The sequence below is a fragment of the Heptranchias perlo genome, unplaced genomic scaffold, assembly GCF_035084215.1.
Source record: "Heptranchias perlo isolate sHepPer1 unplaced genomic scaffold, sHepPer1.hap1 HAP1_SCAFFOLD_43, whole genome shotgun sequence".
In the NCBI taxonomy this organism is placed as follows: Eukaryota; Metazoa; Chordata; class Chondrichthyes; order Hexanchiformes; family Hexanchidae; genus Heptranchias; species Heptranchias perlo.
Window position 1 is genome coordinate 5,897,072 of NW_027139442.1, and position 17,310 is coordinate 5,914,381.

At 40.0% G+C, this 17,310-nt stretch overlaps 1 long non-coding RNA gene across 1 annotated transcript; it reads right to left on the minus strand.

Moving 5' to 3' along the window:
- Positions 1-2,049: 2,049 nt before the first annotated feature.
- On the minus strand, positions 2,050-16,194 carry LOC137312376 (uncharacterized). The gene is made up of 4 exons (XR_010960705.1): positions 15,699-16,194; positions 15,236-15,322; positions 10,597-10,682; positions 2,050-5,041 (listed from the first exon to the last, which is right to left on the minus strand). It is a non-coding gene; the product is annotated as an uncharacterized lncRNA (long non-coding RNA).
- Between the last annotated feature and the right edge of the window lie 1,116 nt (positions 16,195-17,310).

Sequence of the window (17,310 nt, forward strand, 5' to 3'; positions counted from 1 at the left end):
TCGGATTAAATAGGCAGCACCACAGCCCTATGGTAATGAGGGATGGAGGAAGGCATTGATTGTGATTGGGTCATTCGTAGTGAGGTCACAATAATTAACTGTAACTCTCTGATTGGTTTCTTCAAATATCCAATCAGATTTAATACCTGCCACCAATCACAAACACGCTCACACTGCTTGTTGTCCGGTTTCATCAATTTGTTCCGAACTGTTGCAGTTCTGATTCCGGCCAGTAGATGTCCCCAAACCCCGGGTCATTGAAGTTTGCAGATGAGAGAGGGACAGAAGATAAACTCATTCTTCACATTATATTGCACGGGTGGGATTTCGAAAAACTGGGAATGGAAAACAGTTTGTTCGACAAAACATGAGTTGTAATGCTGTATTAAATGCTTGTAATTAATGTTGGGGGTATAGCTTATACTGAGGAAGACTACGACAAAATACAAGAAGACTTTAATAAGCTTGCTGAAAGGCGGTGTAAATGGCCATTGAATTTCCATATAGAAAGGTGTGAGGTGGTGCATTTTGCTGGGGGGAATAAGGAGGCCAAACACTGCTTTGAAAATAAGAGTCTAAATGGGGTAGAAGAGCAATGGGATTTAGGGGTACAGATTGACAAATCTTTAAAAGTAGCAACACAGGTTGATAAGGCCATGAAATGCAAACACAGAGGTTTATTTCTAGAGGAATATATTTGAAAAGCAGATAAGTTATGTTGAACTGTAATTTTAACTGTCAAACCTTCTGTCAAACTATTAAATCTTCCCTTTCTGAAATCCGTGCTGACTATTCTTTATTATATTTTCGGTTTCTGGATGCTTTTCTGTTGCTTCATTGAGTAAAAGATTCCATGATCATTCCTACCACCGACCTTTAGTTAACTGGTCCACAGTTCCCTGGACTTGTTCTATTTCCTGTTTCAAAATATAAGAATCACATCAACTGTCATCCAGTCCTCAGGCACTATTCCTTTCTGTAATGATTTTTTCTATATATGTAACAATGCCTCTGCTATCTCTTCCTTTGCTTCATTTAATAAGTGCAGATGCAATCCATCAGGATCAGGAGTTTAACCACCCTTTTTAACTTAAATGCCTTGATATCTTTATTGACCTCTTCCTCTATATCATATTCACCCTGTTAATCTCCCGGGTAAATACTGAGGGAAAGTAATAATTCAATATTTCTGCCATTTCGCTGACGTTACCTGTGAGTTTATCTTGTCAATCCCTTAGTGGCCCTCAAGATATTCTGATTTTCCTTCTGTTATTTCTGGCTCTGTACAATAATTTACGATTTCTTTTTATATTCCTTGATAATTTGATTTCGTGATTCCTGTTTGCTTCCCTAATTGTTTTTGTGACTTCTTCCTAACCTCTTCCTATTCGCTTTTGTCATCCTCTTATTTAATATCTATGAATGAGAAATTCCACCAGCTTGTTGTGTCTGTTCAGGGGCTGATGTTTGGGAACTGTTTATTGTCTTTGATTAAAGTGCCAGTAACCCAAAGGGAGCAATTCAGTCCGAAACTCCACAGGAACGCTCTATTTCTCCCTCCCAGTGAACTAAGGTGCTATGATGGTGAGTATCGCTCCCTTCCAAACAATTAATTCCAACAGGTTTGAATCCCAGCACGCTGAATTCAGAAACACCAAGACTGGAACCGAATTTGATGATGTTCAGAGGGATAGTGTTTTCAAAACACAAACGAGTCTAATTTATATAAAAAAATATTTTTAAAATTCATTTATTTCCCCCATATCGTTGAATTTAACTCTGTTCCTTTGTATTATTATTTGCCCTGATCTGTACATTGGATACGGGACACAATTGCTCGGATTCAGTGAAATTAATTGATATTCTGAAGTTTTTCCTTCAGCTGATTCCCGTTCCTTATTTAAATTATGTCGGATTAACCTTTCTGATCTATAGAAGGGTCATAGTCCTGAACCGTTAACCCGAGCTTCCCTTCTCCACAGATGCTGCCGGACCTGCTGAGCCTTTCCAGCATTTTCGGTTTGATTTTTTTCTGTATTTTTTCCCTTTCACTTTTGACGGTCGCCGTTGAAACTTGCAGATTTGCACTCAGTTTTTATTTGTGTTTCAGTTCGGTTTATTTGAATTAATATAAATCGTCTCCTGAGAATTCAGACAGAAATATTGCGCAATGTAGAGTGAAATATAATGGGGCAACTTTCGAATGAGGAAAACAAAAACTTTATTCGAAATCAATTGTCTAATTTTTAACTGACAAAATTAGAAAAAGTACGGGAGTAGAAGTTACAGAGAGAAACTATTTCCTCACATTGCACATTGTCCTGAATCTGGAACAACGGCAGAGAATGTGAATTTGTTCCACTCAGTTACAGTTCTCACTTATGGCCAGTAGATGTCAGACTCCATGTGAGTGTGGCATTAATTCTATGTCTGTCATTCTCTGGTACTGTATGTGAGTGTGATATTCATTCTGTATCCGTCAGTCTCCAATACAGTCTGTGAGTGTGGTATTCATTCTGTATCTGTCAGTCTCTGGTACTGTGCGTGAGTGTGTGATTCGTTTTGTATCTCTCAATCTCTGGTGCTATCTGTGAGTGTGGGATTCATTCTGTGACTGTCAGTCTCTGGTATTCTATTTCAGTGTGGGATTCATTCTGTAACTCAGTCTCTGGGCAAAGTGCAAGTCTGGATTCGTTCTCTATTCTTATTTCAGGTTAGAGTATGGTACTTGAAACTGTATGTTTAATTCATTAATGTATGCAAATCTTTCGTGCTGCATTAATTTGTAAATATTGATACACTTTTGGATTTTCTTTTAATCAAACAATGTGTGCGAGTTTTGTTGAATGATTACATCTTAATCTCCGTGAAGATAATGTGTATTTCAATCTTTTACTGTGAAATTATTGGACTGGTATTTATTTTGTAGCTCAGTCTGGGCGAATAGAATAATTATTGTATCTTTCAGTCTGACACTGTATGAGATTTTTGGACTGGTATGTAATGTGTGGTTCAGTCTGTACTAATGGAATTCATACTGTACCTTTCAGTCTGATACTGTGTAATATATTTAGACAGGTTTGTAAGGTGTAGTTCAGTCTGCACTAAAGGAATTGATACTGTATCTTTCATTTTGACACTGAATGTGACTTTTGGACTGGTATCTAATCTACACCTCAGTCTGCACTAATTGGATTGATACTGTATCTTCCAGTCTGAAAGTGTGTGAGATTTTTGTACTGGTATGTAACGTGTAGGTCAGTCTGTACTAATTAAATCAATACTATTTCTTTCAGTATGGTACTGTACGTGATTTCTGGACAGGTATCTAATGTGAACCTCCGTCTGCAGTAAGGGAATTGATACTCTGCCTTTCAGTTTGATAAATATGATTTTTGGACAGGTAACTAATGTGTACCTCTGTCTAATGGGATTGATACTGTATCTTCCAGTATGATACTTTATGCAAATTTTGGACTGGTATATAATGTGTAGCTCAATCTGCAACAATAGGATTGAAACTGTACATTTCATTCTGACACTATGAGGTTTTTGGACATATATGTGAGTGAAATATGGGTAACATCTGAACTGGTATCTAATTTGTATCTCAGTGTATAATATTGGCATGAATACTGCATCTTTAAACTCATAATGTGGTGTGAGTTGTGGGCTGGTATTTAATTTGAATCTCGGGGTACATTATTGTGATTCATTCTGTACCTATCAATCAGTACCATGTGTCAGTTCTATCTGGTATTTAATTTGTAGCTAATTCTGATCTCATGTGAGATTAACACAGTGCCTTTCAATCTGATACTGGGTGTGATTTTGGACTGGGAATTATTTATCTGCCAGTCAGCGGTATTGAGTCATTGTGAAATAGAAATTCCGTCAGTCTCTCCTGCTCTGTTTGACTGTTGGATTGGGATCAGTTTGGCATTGACTATTTCTGCTGTGTGAGACTGTGGGATTGATGACCTGTCTGTGTCTCTGTGCTCTGTGAGTGATAATATACTCACAGAGTATATTCAGAAAGATTGGTAGGGTGGTAAATAGCGAGGAGGATAGCCTCAGTCTGCAGGACTAAAGAGATGGGTTGGTCAGATGGGCGGAACAGTGGCAAATGGAATTTAACCCGGAAAAGTGCGAGGTGATGCACTTTGGAGGGACTAACAAGGCAAGGGAATACACAATGAATGGGAGGACCCAAGGCAAGACAGAGGGTCAGAGGGATCTTGGTGTGCAAGTTCACAGATCCCTGAAGGCGGCGGAACAGGTAGATAAGGTGGTAAAGAAGGCATATGGGAGACTTGCCTTTATTAGCCGAGGCATAGAATATAAGAGCAAGGAGGTTATGATGGAGCTGTATAAAACACTGGTTAGGCCACAGCTGGAGTACTGTGTGCAGTTCTGGTCGCCACACTACAGGAAGGATGTGATCGCTTTGGAGAGGGTGCAGAGGAGATTCACCAGGATGTTACCAGGGCTGGAGCGCTTCAGCTATGAAGAGAGACTGGCAAGATTGGGTTTGTTTTCCTTGGAGCAGAGGAGGCTGAGGGGGGACATGATTGAGGTGTACAAAATTATGAGGGGCACAGATAGGATGGATACTAAGGAGCTTTTTCCCTTCTTTGAGGGTTCAATAACAAGTGGACATGGATTCAAGGTAAAAGGCGGGAGGTTTAGAGGGGAATTGAGAAAGAACTTTTTCACCCAGAGGGTGGTTGGAGTCTGGAACTCACTGTCTGAAAGGGTTGTGGAGGCAGGAACCCTCACAACATTCAAGAAGCATTTGGATGAGCACTTGAAATGCCATAGCATACAAGGCTACGGACCAAATGCTGGAATATGGGATTAGAGTAGACAGGGCTGATGGCCGGCGCGGACACGATGGGCCGAAGGGCCTCTATCCGTGCTGTATAACTCTATGACTCTATGACTCTATACATACTGTGTGTGAGAAGGAGCTGGCTGCACTGTTCCTTGTGCCCCGGGTGGAGGAAACATCACACTAATTCTGGGCCCTTCAAGGATTTGCCTGTAGGAAGAAAAATTATCTCTTGTAAGTCAAGAACAGTTGAGGTAGAAAATACAAAAGTGATCAATTTAATCTCTCTGTTAATAATCATTGTAATATCCACAAATGAAAACCAGCGATACAAACAGTGTCAGTGTCTGACTCCACTGCAGTACTGCAGCACTCAGCTTCTGCACACCAGGTAAGTTGGGCTGTTTTACAACAATTTAGTGACATCCAGACACAACCCAACACCTGCACTGATCCATGAATGGGACTACCCGATGGGGCGGAGACCTTTGCACATATCAGATTTCTAATCCCCTCTCCCATGGGACTAACCGTTCAACCAAAACTAAACAGCCGCTGTTTAAAATGTGTCCTTCAAACTTCTCACCTGATGCCTGCAATAGATGCTTTTTGTATAACTCCCCATATCCTTACTGTCCGGCTCTGTTTACTGTTCTATAACAAACACTAAAGGTTAATGGGCAGGTTTAAAAAAATCAGATTTAATACCTGCCACCAATCACAAACACGCTCACACTGCACATTGTCCGGTTTCAGCAATTTGTTCTGAACTGTTGCAGTTCTGCTTCCGGCCAGTAGATGTCCCCAAACCCCGGGTCATTGAAGTTTGCAGATGAGCGAGGGACAGAAGATAAACTCATTCTTCACATTATATTGCACGGGTGGGATTTAGAAAAACTGGGGATGGAGACGAGCTGCAAGTACATTTTGTTAGAGCAAACACTAGTTGTGATACTGTGTTAAATTCTTGTAATTTGTTTCGGAGATATAGTCAATACAGATCAAGACTGGGACAAAATAAACATGCAGAACGGCCTTGTAAATGGCCATTGAATTTCAATATAGAAATGTGTGAGGTGATGCATTTCGCCAAGGGGAATAAGGAGGCCACATACTGCATGGAAAATAAGAGTCTAAATGGGGTAGAGGAGCAATGTAAATCATCCTGAGAAATCAGAGAGAAATACTGTGCAATGTACAGTGATATATAATGGGGCAAATTCACAACTATGGAACGAGTGAAACAAAAACTTTATTATGAATCAATTGTCTTCATTTTTCACCGTCAAAAAGTGCAAAAATACGAGAGTAAAAGTTACAGACAGAAACTTCCCTCACATTGCACATTGTCCTGTTTCTGGAACCACGACAGAGAATGTGAATTTGTTGCCTTATTATAGTTGTCGCTTCCCGTCAGTAGAGGTCAGTCTCTGGTACTGGATATGAGACTGGGGTTTATTCTGTATCTGTCAGTCTCTGTAACTGAGTGTGAGCATGGGGTATATTCTGCATCCATCAGTCGCTGGTACTGTCTGTGTGTGGGATACATTCTGTATCTGCCATGCTCTGCTACTTTATCTCAGTGTGGGATTCATTCTGCAATTCAATCTCTGTGACAATGTGCATTCCATACTCTTATTTCAGTTTCCACTATTGTATTGAAACTTTAAAGTATATACATGTCTTCATCGAGCATTTAATTTGTTTACACAGATACACTTTTTGATTTTCTTTAATCAAACAACGTGTGAGAGTTTTGGAGTCATGTTACATCTTAATCTCTGAACTCTATTGTGAATGATAATATACCTTTCAATCTGTTCACGTTGAAATTACTGGACTGGTGTGTAATGTGTAGTTCAGTCTGCAATAATGGGATTAATTCTGCATCTGAGTCTAACACTTTATGTGATTTTTGGACTGGTATGTAATATGTAGCTCATCCCGCACTAAAGGAATTGATACTGTATCTATCATTCTTATACTGTATGCAATTTTTGGACTTGAATGCAATGTATAGCTCAGGCTGCACGAATGGAATTGATACAGTGTCACATTGAAAGATTCAGTATGAGATTTTTGGACTGGTGAGTAACGTGTAGCTCAGTCTGTGCTAATGGAATTGATATTGTATCTTTGAGTCTGATACGGTATGAGATTCTTGGATTGCTATATAATGTGTGGCTCAGTTTTCACTAATTGAATCGATTCTCTATCTTTCAGTCTAATATTGTATGAGATTGTTGGACTGATATATAATGTTCAGCTCAGGCAGTGCGAATAGAATTTAAATTGTATCTTCCAAACTGATCATTTGTGATTTTTGGACTCGTACGTAATGTGCAGCTCAGTCTGTACCAATGGCATTGATAATGTTTATTTCAGCAAACACGAGTATTTACCACTATATCCAATATGTAGCTCAGTCTGCACCAATAGAATTTAGACTGTATCTTTCAATCTGCCATTATGAGATATTTGGACTGGTCTGTAAAGTGTAACTCAGTCTGCAGTAATGTGACTGTGACATTCATTCTATATCTGTCGTCTCCAGTTCAGTCTGTGAGTGTGGAGATTCATTCTGTATCTGTCGGTCTCTGGTACTGTGTTTGAGTGTGGGATTAATTCTGTATCTGTCAGTCTCTGGTACTGTATGTGAGTGTGGGATTCATTCTGTATCTGCAGGTCTCTGGTGCTATGTGTGAGTGTGGGATTTATTCTGTATCTGTCAGTCTCTGCTACATGATCTCAGTGTGGGATTAATTCTGTAATTCAGTCTCTGAGACAATGTGCAAGTCTGGATTCATTCTGTATTCTTATTTCAGTTTACAGTATCGTATTTGACACTGTATCTTTAATACTTTAAATTATATACAGTTCTTCGTCCAGTGTTTAATTTGTAAATATGGATACACTTTTCAATTTTCTTTAATCAAACAACGTGTGTGAGCTTTGGAGTGGGATTACATCTTAATCTCTGAACTCTATTGTGAATGATAATGTACCTTTCAATCTGTTCGTGGTGAAATTATTGGATTGGTATGTAATGTATAGCTCAGTCAGCAATAATGGGATTAATTCTGCATCTCAATCTAATATTGTATGAGATTTTTGAACTGGTATGTAATATGTAGCTCAGCCTGCACTAAAGGAATTGATACTGTATCTATCAGTCTGATACTGTATGAGATTTTTGGACTGGAATGTGATGTGTAGCTCATTCTGCACAAATGGAAGTGATACTGAATCTTTCAATCTGATATTCTATGAGATTTTTGGACTCGTCATCTGTGCTAATGGAATTGTTATTGTATCTTTGAGTCTGATAGGGTATGAGATTCTTGGACTGCTATATAATGTGTGGCTCAGTCTGCACTCATGGAATTGATACTGTTTATTTCAGTCGAAGATTTTATGGGATTTTCAGTCTGGTATGTAATGTACAGGTCAGGCAGTGCTAATAGAATTGATACTGTATCTTCCAGTCTGATCATTTATGAGGTTTTTGGACTGGTATATAATGTGTAGCTCAGTCTGAACCAATGATATTGATACTGTTTATTTCAGTATATTACTCTATGAGTATTTACTAATATTTCTACTATGTAGCTCAGTCTGCACTAATGGAATTCATACCGTCGCTTTCAATCTGACACTATGATATCTTTGAACTGGTATGTAAAATGTAACTCAGTCTGCAGTAGTGTGACTGTGAGATTCATTCTGTGATTGTCAGTTCCTGATACTCTATGTGAATGTGGTATTCATTCTGGATCTATCAGTCTCTGGTACTGTGTGTGTGTTTGGGATTCATTCCATATCTCTCAGTCTCTGATTTTGTATGTGTGAGCGATTCGTTCTGTTCCTGTCAGTCTCTGGTGCTATATGTGAGTGAGACATTCATTCTGTATCTATCAATTTCTGAACTGTATGTGAGTGATATAAATTCTGTATCTGTCAGTCTGTGCTACAGTGTGTGAGTGTGGGATTCATTTTGAATCTGTCAGTCGCTGGTACATTGTATGAGTTTGGGATTCATTCTACATATCAGTCTCTGGCACTCTATCGGAGTGAGAGATTCATTCTTTATCTGTATCTAATTTATATCTTCATTTACAGGATGGCGTTCACATCTGTATCTTTAATACTGAAATGTATGAATAATTTTTCCCAGTTTTAATTGGTAGATAATGACATTTTAAAAAATGTAATAAGATAATGTGGGCATCTATTTTTGGAATTCTATTAAATCTACATTGGGAACACAATTGTGAATTTGTGCATCTTCCAATTGATATGGTGACATTTTTGAACTTGTATATAATGTGTAGCTCAGTCTGCATGAATGGAATACTGTATATTTCAGTCTGAATCTGTATCAGTTTTGTTGTCGTGGTTTCTAATGTGCAGCTCAGTCTGCACTAATGGAATTGATACTGTATCTTTCAATCTGACACTGAGATTTTTGGACTGGAACGTAATTTATAACTCAGCCTGCACTAATGTAGGTGACTGTGAGATTCACCTTGTATCTCTCAGTCTCTGGTACTGTGTGTGAGTGTGGGATTCATTTTGTATCTGTCAGTCTCGGGTGCTGTGAGTGAGTGTGGGATTCATTCTGTATCTGTCAGTCTCAGGTGCTGTGAGTGAGTGTGGGATTCATTCTGGATCTGTCATTCTCTGGTACTGTGTGTGAGTGTGGGATTCATTCTGTGTCTGTCAGTCTCTGCTGCTGTGTGTGAGTTTGCGATTCATACCTTATCTCTCAGTCTCTAGTGCTTTATTAGAATGTGGGATGAACTCGGTATTTGTCTGTCCTTGGTACTGTATGCCTGAGTGGGATTCATTCTGTTTCTGTCATCTCTGGTACCATACTTGAGTATGGGATTCACTCTGTGTCTGGCAACCTCTAGTACTGTATGCGAGTTTGGGATTCCTTCTGCATGTCTGTCTCTGTACTGTATCGGAGTGTGAGATTCATTCTGTTTCTGTCCATAATTATTCTCTCAGATTACATTATGATGTTCAATACTGTAGCTTTAATATGTTAATGTTTGAATAGCTTTTCTCATTATTTAATTGGTAAATATGGATACACTTTCGGATTTGAAGCTGGAGGCTTTAATCAGATAATTTGTGTGCTTTTTGGACTACTATTAAATCTGTAAATCTGTGAGTAATATTGTGAATGGTAATTTATCTTTCAAATTGATATGGTGACATTTCTGAATTGGTAAATAATGTGTATCTCAGTCTGTGCTAATAGAATTGATACTGTATCTTTAAATCTCATACTGTGAGTATATTATAAACTGGTATCTAATTTGTTTCTCTGGTTACACTGTCACAGCAATTCTCAATCTGATATTGTACATGAGTTTCGGCCTTCATTTTGTATTTGAATGATACACTATTCGAATGGATACTGCATGTATTAAACTCACGTGTGTGTGAGAGTTCTGGGCTAGTATTCAATTTGAATCTCGGGATATCTGGTATTTAATTCATGGCTAATGTTGCCCTTTTGTGAAATTGACAATCTGATAGTGTGATTTTGGGCTGGGATTTTTGAATCCACCTGTCAGCGGGACTGAGTTCGGGAGAAATGGAACAGTGTCTGCCTCACCTGCTCTGTTTGACTGTTGGATTGAAAATGTGACTCTGGAACTTGGGATCAGTGTGGGACTGACTACTTCTGCTGTGTGGGACTGTGGAACTGATGACCTGTCTGTGTCTCTGTGCTCTGAGAGTGAGAATATACCTACTGTGTGTGAGAAGCAGCTGGCTGCACTGTTCCTTTGCCTCGGGTGGAGGAAATTTCATATTCATTCTGGCTCCTTCAAGTATTTGCCTGTAGAAAGAAACGTATCTCTTGTAAATCAAGAACAGGTGAGGTAGAAAATGCAGAAGTGATCAGATTAATATCTGTTAATAATAATATTGAATAACCACAAATGAAAATCAGCGATACAAACAGTATCAGTGTCTGACTCCACTGCAGTACAGCAGCACTCAGCTTCTGCACACCAGGTGTGTTGGGCTGTTTTACAACAGTTTAGTGACATTCAGACAAAATCCAACCCCTGGACTGATCCATGAATGGGACTACCCGATGGGGCGGGGAGCTTTGCACATATCAGATTTCTAATCCCCTCTTCCATGGGACTAACCGTTCAACCGAAACAAAACAGCCACTGTTTAAAATGAGTCCTTCAAACTTCTCACCTGATGCCTGCAATAGATACTCTTTGTATAACTCCCCACATCCTTACTGTCCGGCTCTGTTTACTCTTCAATAACAAACACTAAAGTTTAATGGTCAGGTTTTAAAAAATCAGATTTAATACCTGCCACCATTCACAAACACGCTCACACTGCACATTGTCCGGTTTCAGCAATTTGTTCCGAACTGTTGCAGTTCTGCTTCCGGCCAGTAGATATCCCCAAACCCCGCGTCATTGAAGTTTGCAGATGAGAGAGGGACAGAAGATAAACTCATTCTTCACATTATATTGTACGGGTGGGATTTAGAAAAACTGGGAATGGAGAACATTTTTTCGATAAAACATTGGTTGTAATGCTGTATTAAATGATTGTAATTAATTTAGGGGGTGTAGTCAATACTGAGGAAGACTACGACAAAATAAGCTTGCAGAACGGCCGTGTAAATGGCCATTGAATTTCAATATAGAAAGGTGTGAGCTGGTGCATTTTGCCAGGGGGAATAAGGAGGCCACATACTGCTTGGAAAATAAGTGTCTCAATGGGGTAAAGGAGCAATGCAAATCGTGTCCTGAGAAATCAGAGAGAAATACTGCGCAATGTACAGTGAAATATAATGGGGCAAATTCACAACTATCGAATGAGTGAAACAAAAAATTTATTATGAAACAATTGTCATCATTTTTCAATAACAAAACGAGCAAAAATACGGGAGTAGAAGTTACAGACAGAACCTTTCCTCACGTTGCACATTGTCCGATTTCTGTAACCACGACATAAAATGTGAATTTGTTCCGCTCTTTTACAGTTCTCGCTTACGTCCAGCAGAAGTCAGTCTCCAGTACTGTGTGTGAGAGCGGGGTTTACTCTGCATGTCAATATCTGATACTGTGTGAGTGTGGGATTCATTCTGTATCTGCCAGTCTCTGGTACTGAGTGTGAGCATGGTGTTAATTCTGTATCTCTCAGTCTCTGGCACTACATATGAGTTTGAGATCATTCTGTATCTGCAAGTCTGTGGCACTGTATATGAGAGTGGGATTAATTCTGTATCTGCCAGTCTCAGGTACTGTGTATAAGTGTGGAATTAACTCTGTATCTTTCAGTATCTGGTACTGTGTGTGAGTATGGGATTCATTCAATATCTGTTAGTCCCTGGTATTTTGTGTGAATGTGCGTTTCATTCTGTTTCCGTCAGTGTCAGGTGCTATATGTGAGGGAGACTTTCATTCTGCATCTCTCAATTTCTGGTACTGTTTGTGAGTGATATAAATTTTGTCTCTGTCAGTCTGTGCTACAGTGTGTGAGTTTAGGATTCATTCTGTATCTGTCAGTCTCTGGTACCGTGGGAGTGTGTGATTCATTCTAAGTCTGTCAGTCCCTTGTAATGTGTGTGAGTGTGGGATTCATTCTGTATCTGTCAGTCCCTTGTAATGTTTGTGAGTGTAGGATTCATTCTGTATCTGTCAGCCCCTTGTAATGTATGTGAGTGTAGGATTCATTCTGTATCTGTCAGTCACTGTTACATTGTTTGAGTGCTGTTTTCAATTTGCATGTCAGTCTCTGGCCCTCTATCTGAGTGTGAGATTCATTCTTTATCTGTATGTAATTTGTGTCTCTGTTTACAGTATGGTGTTCAAAACTCTCTCATTAATACCTCAATGTATCAATAATTTTTCCCAGTGTTTAATTGGTACATAATGATACATTTTAAAATATAATGTTTTCGGTTATAATCAGAGAATGTGGGCACTTTTTGGACTTCTATTAAATCTGTATCGATGGGAAAAAAATTGTGAATTAGTTTATCTTCCAAAATGATATGGTGACATTTTTGAACTTGTATATGATGTGTAGCTCAGTCTGCTTGAAATGTATACTGTATATTTCAGTCTGAATCTTTATCAGTTTTTTGTAGTGCTTTATAATATGTAGATCAGTCTGCACTAATGGAATTGATACTGTATCTTTCAATCTGACACTATGAGATTTTTGGACTGATGTGTAATGTGTAACTCAGACTGCATTAATGTGTGTGACTGTGAGATTCATTCTGTATCTGTCAGTCCCTCGCACTGTCTGTGAGTGTAGGATTCATTCTATATCTGTCAGTCCCTCGTACTGTCTGTGAGTGTGGGATTCATTCTGTATCTGTCAGTCCCTAGTACTGTCTGTGCGTGTGGGATTCATTCTGTATCTGTCAGGCTCTGGTACTGTGGGTGTGTGTGATTCATTCTATATCTGTCAGTCCCTTGAACTGTGTGTGAGTGTCGGATTAATTTGGTATCTGTCAGACACTGTTACATTGTGTGAGTGCTGGTTTCATTCTGTGTGTCACTCTCTGGCCCTCGATCTGAGTGTGAGATTCATTCCTTATCTGTATGTAATTTGTATCTCCGTTTACAGTATGGTCTTCAAAACTTTATCTTTAATACCTCAATGAATGCATATTTTTCCCAGTGTTTAATTGGTTGATAATGAAATGCTTTAGAATGTAGTCAGAGAATGTGGGCACTTTTTGGACTACTATTAAATCTGTATCGATGGGAACACAATTGTGAATTAATTTATCTTCCAAACTGATATGGTGACATTTTTGAACTTGTATATGATGTGTAGCTCAGTCTGCAGGAATGGAATACTGTATATTTCAGTCTGAATCTGCATCAGTTTTTGTAGTGGTATACAATGTGTAGATCAGTCTGCACTAATGGAATTGATACTGTATCTTTCAATCTGATACTTCTTGGACTGGTAAATAATGTGACTCAGCCTGCACTAATGTGTGATTCATTTTGTATCTCTCAGTATCTGGAACAGTTTGTCAGTGTGGGATTCATTCTGTATCTTGTCAGTAGTGTGTGTGAGTTTGCGATTTAATCTATATATGCAGTCTCTGATACTGTGAGTGTGGGATTTATTCTGTCTCTTTCAGTCTCCAGTCTTGTATGTGGGTGTTGAATTCTTTCTGTATATGCAGCCTCTCAGACTGCATGTTGGTGTGGGATGCATTCTCTATCTGTCAGTCTCTGGTACTGTGTGTGAGTGTGTGATTCATTCTGTATCTCTCAGGCTCTGGTACTGTGTGAATGTGGGAGTCATTATCTTTCTGTCAGTCTCTAGTACTTTATGAGAGTGAGTAATTAACTAGATATCTATCAGCCCTTGGTACTGTATGCCAGTGTGGGATTCATTCGATATCTGTCATCTCTGGTACCATATGTGAGTGTCGGATTCGCTCTGTGTCTGTCAGTCTCTATTATTGTATGTGAGTTTGGGATTCCTTCTGCATCTGTCAGTCTCTGGTACTATATCTGAGTGTGAGATTCATTCTGTATCTGTATGTAATTATTCTCTCAGATTGCATTATGGCATAACATTTTTTAGCTTTAATATCTTCATGTTTAGATCATATTTCTCATTATTTAATTGGTAAATGTGGATACACTTTAGGATTTGACACTGTAGGTTTTAATCAGATAATTTGTGTGCTTTTTGAACTATTATTAAATCTGTATCTCTGTGAGTACTCTTGTGAAAGATAATGTATCTTTCAAATTGATATGGTGACACTTTTCAAATGGCGTATAATGTATAGCTCAGTCTGTACTAATAGAAGTGATACTGTATCTTTACATCTCACAATATGATTCCATTATAAACTGATATCTAATTTGTTTCTCAGATTACACTCTCACAGCATTTTTAATCTGATACTGTACATGAGTTTTGGACTCGTATGCAATTTGTATCACATGATACATGCAATATCCATTCGCATAGTGTATAAACTCACATGTGTGTGAGAGTTCTGGGCGAGTAATCAATTGGAATCTCAGGGTACATTATTGGGATTCATTCTGCACCTTTAAATCGGGTACCATGTGTGATTTCGATCTGGTATTTAATTCGTAGCTAATGTTGCCCTATTGTGAGATTGACACAGTGCCTTTCAATCTGATAGTGTGATCTTGGACTGGGATTTTTGTATCTACCTGTCAGCGGGACTCAGCTCGGGGGAAATGGAACAGTGTCTGCCTCACCTGCTCTGTTTGACTGTTGGATTGAAAATGTGTCTCTGGATCTTGGGATCAGTGTGGGACTGACGACTTCTGCTGTCTGAGACTGTGGAACTGATGACCTGTCTGTGTCTCTGTGCGCTGTGTGTGATAATGTACTCACTGTGTGAGAGAAGGAGCTGGCTGCACTGTTCCTTGTGCCTCAAGTGGAGGAAACATAACACTGATTCTGGGTCCATCAAGGATTTGCCTGCAGGAAGAAATTTATCTCTTGTAACTCAAGAACCAGTGAGGTAGAAAATACAAAAGTGTTCGAATTAATATCCATATCAATTATTATTTTGAATATCCACAAATGAGAACCAGTAATACAAACAGTGTCAGTGTCTGACTCCACTGCAGTACTGCAGCACTCAGCTTCTGCACACCAGGTGTGTTGGGCAATTTTACAACGATTTAGTGACATCCAGACACAACCCAACCTCTGCACTGATCCATGAATGGGACGACCCGATGGGGCGGGGACCTTTGCACACGTCAGGTTTCTAATCCCCTCTCCCATGGGACTAACCGTTCAACCGAAATCAAACAGCCGCTGTTTAAAATGTGTCCTTCACACTTCTCACCTGGTGCCTGCAATAGATGCTCTTTGTATAACTCCCCACATCCTTACTGTCCGGATCTGTTTCCACTCTTCACTGTCCAATAACAATAAACAGGGTGAGACTGGAACTAAACCAGGAACATTCACTACTGGTTTGGGGAGAGAAAGCAGCAATGATTTTAAATAGCAGGTTCTTCCCATTCTCTCTCCGTTCGCCTGGACACACCCTGTACACCCACAGCCCGAGAATGACCTCTCCCTTCCCCCTCTTACTCCATGTTCCGGGACCAGTTCCTGATCCACTCCGCCTCTTACAAACAGCCCCCGGACTCCCCCTGACCTTCCCCCGGACTCAATGCCGATCTCTGAGCCCATCTGCGGACACGGCCCCGAAGCGATGAGCTGCTGTAACGAGGCTGCTCTTTGCTCCCTTCCCCCGGGGGCCGTGATCTCTCCATTCCCGGCTGTTTTCAACCATCTTATTCCGCTCACTGAGGGAATGGCGCCCACAGGCCGAGCTGGGGGAGGGGAGCGCGCATGCGCTCTTCCGCTCACCAACAACCAGTGCTGGGGGCGGGGCTGAGTCGCGCATGCGCAGAAATCTGGTTTAATTCTCAATACAAAAATCGATGGAAACTTTCCCCAGTTGGAATTTTTCAGAGTCTGAGCAAAGGAAGTGGGGCTGGGGGAAAGGTCAGAGGGAATGGGGTCCACAGGCTGTGCAGGAACAGGCACCAGAATGGGAAACAGATGGGATTCCACCTGTGCCTAACGCTGGAATCCAGACTGACTTTACAATCTCTCACTATTAAACTCGATGTTTCCATCCCTGCTGTTTCTCTCGGTATCTTTTGATGGAAAAGAGTCTTTCAGAGATAAAGTGGGCGGCTGTGAAATGAGCCAATTGGTTCTGTTCATTCTTGGTCCCTTTGCTGATAAAGAAACTTGTGACTCCGTAACTGGAGGCCGGATTCCTCGAGAAACATTTACCTGAGGAAGGAGGAAGTCTCCGAAAGCTTGTGAATTTAAAATAAAATTGCTGGACTATAACTTGGTGTTGTAAAATTGTTTACAATTGTCAACCCCAGTCCATCACCGGCATCTCCACATCAATCCTGGAGAAACATGGGAGGAAAATGGGAGTCGGTGTATTTGCTGGGACCGTGTAGGATTAATATTTGACGGCTACAGTCCCAGTTTATTTCAATCGGAGTGAAACTCTCGGTCGCTGAGAGAAATACAGAAGGGCCCTGAGCTGCAAAATTGCAGAGGGTACAACATGCAAGAGAGGGTTAAATGCGTGACACTGTCCCTGAGAGTGGGATTAATAATGTGTCTGTCTCTGAAATAATATCAGTGAGAGATGAGACTGCATCTTCCGTCACTCCAGCTTGGAATGGCAATTGGAATGGAGAATTTTCCAATTTGTTACTGGGTGAAAACGGGACATTGCAGGTCAGTTTCTCTCTCTCTTATGTACAACATATGAAGGTGGAATACTGCTGCTGAGCGTGATACAGAGAGACTGATGGGAAGCGTATGGCTGATACTCTGCCTGTCTGTATCTCTCCAGCGCTTTACACGAAGGTGGGATACTGTTTGCTGAGTGTGAAACGGACACACTGAGAGGAAGT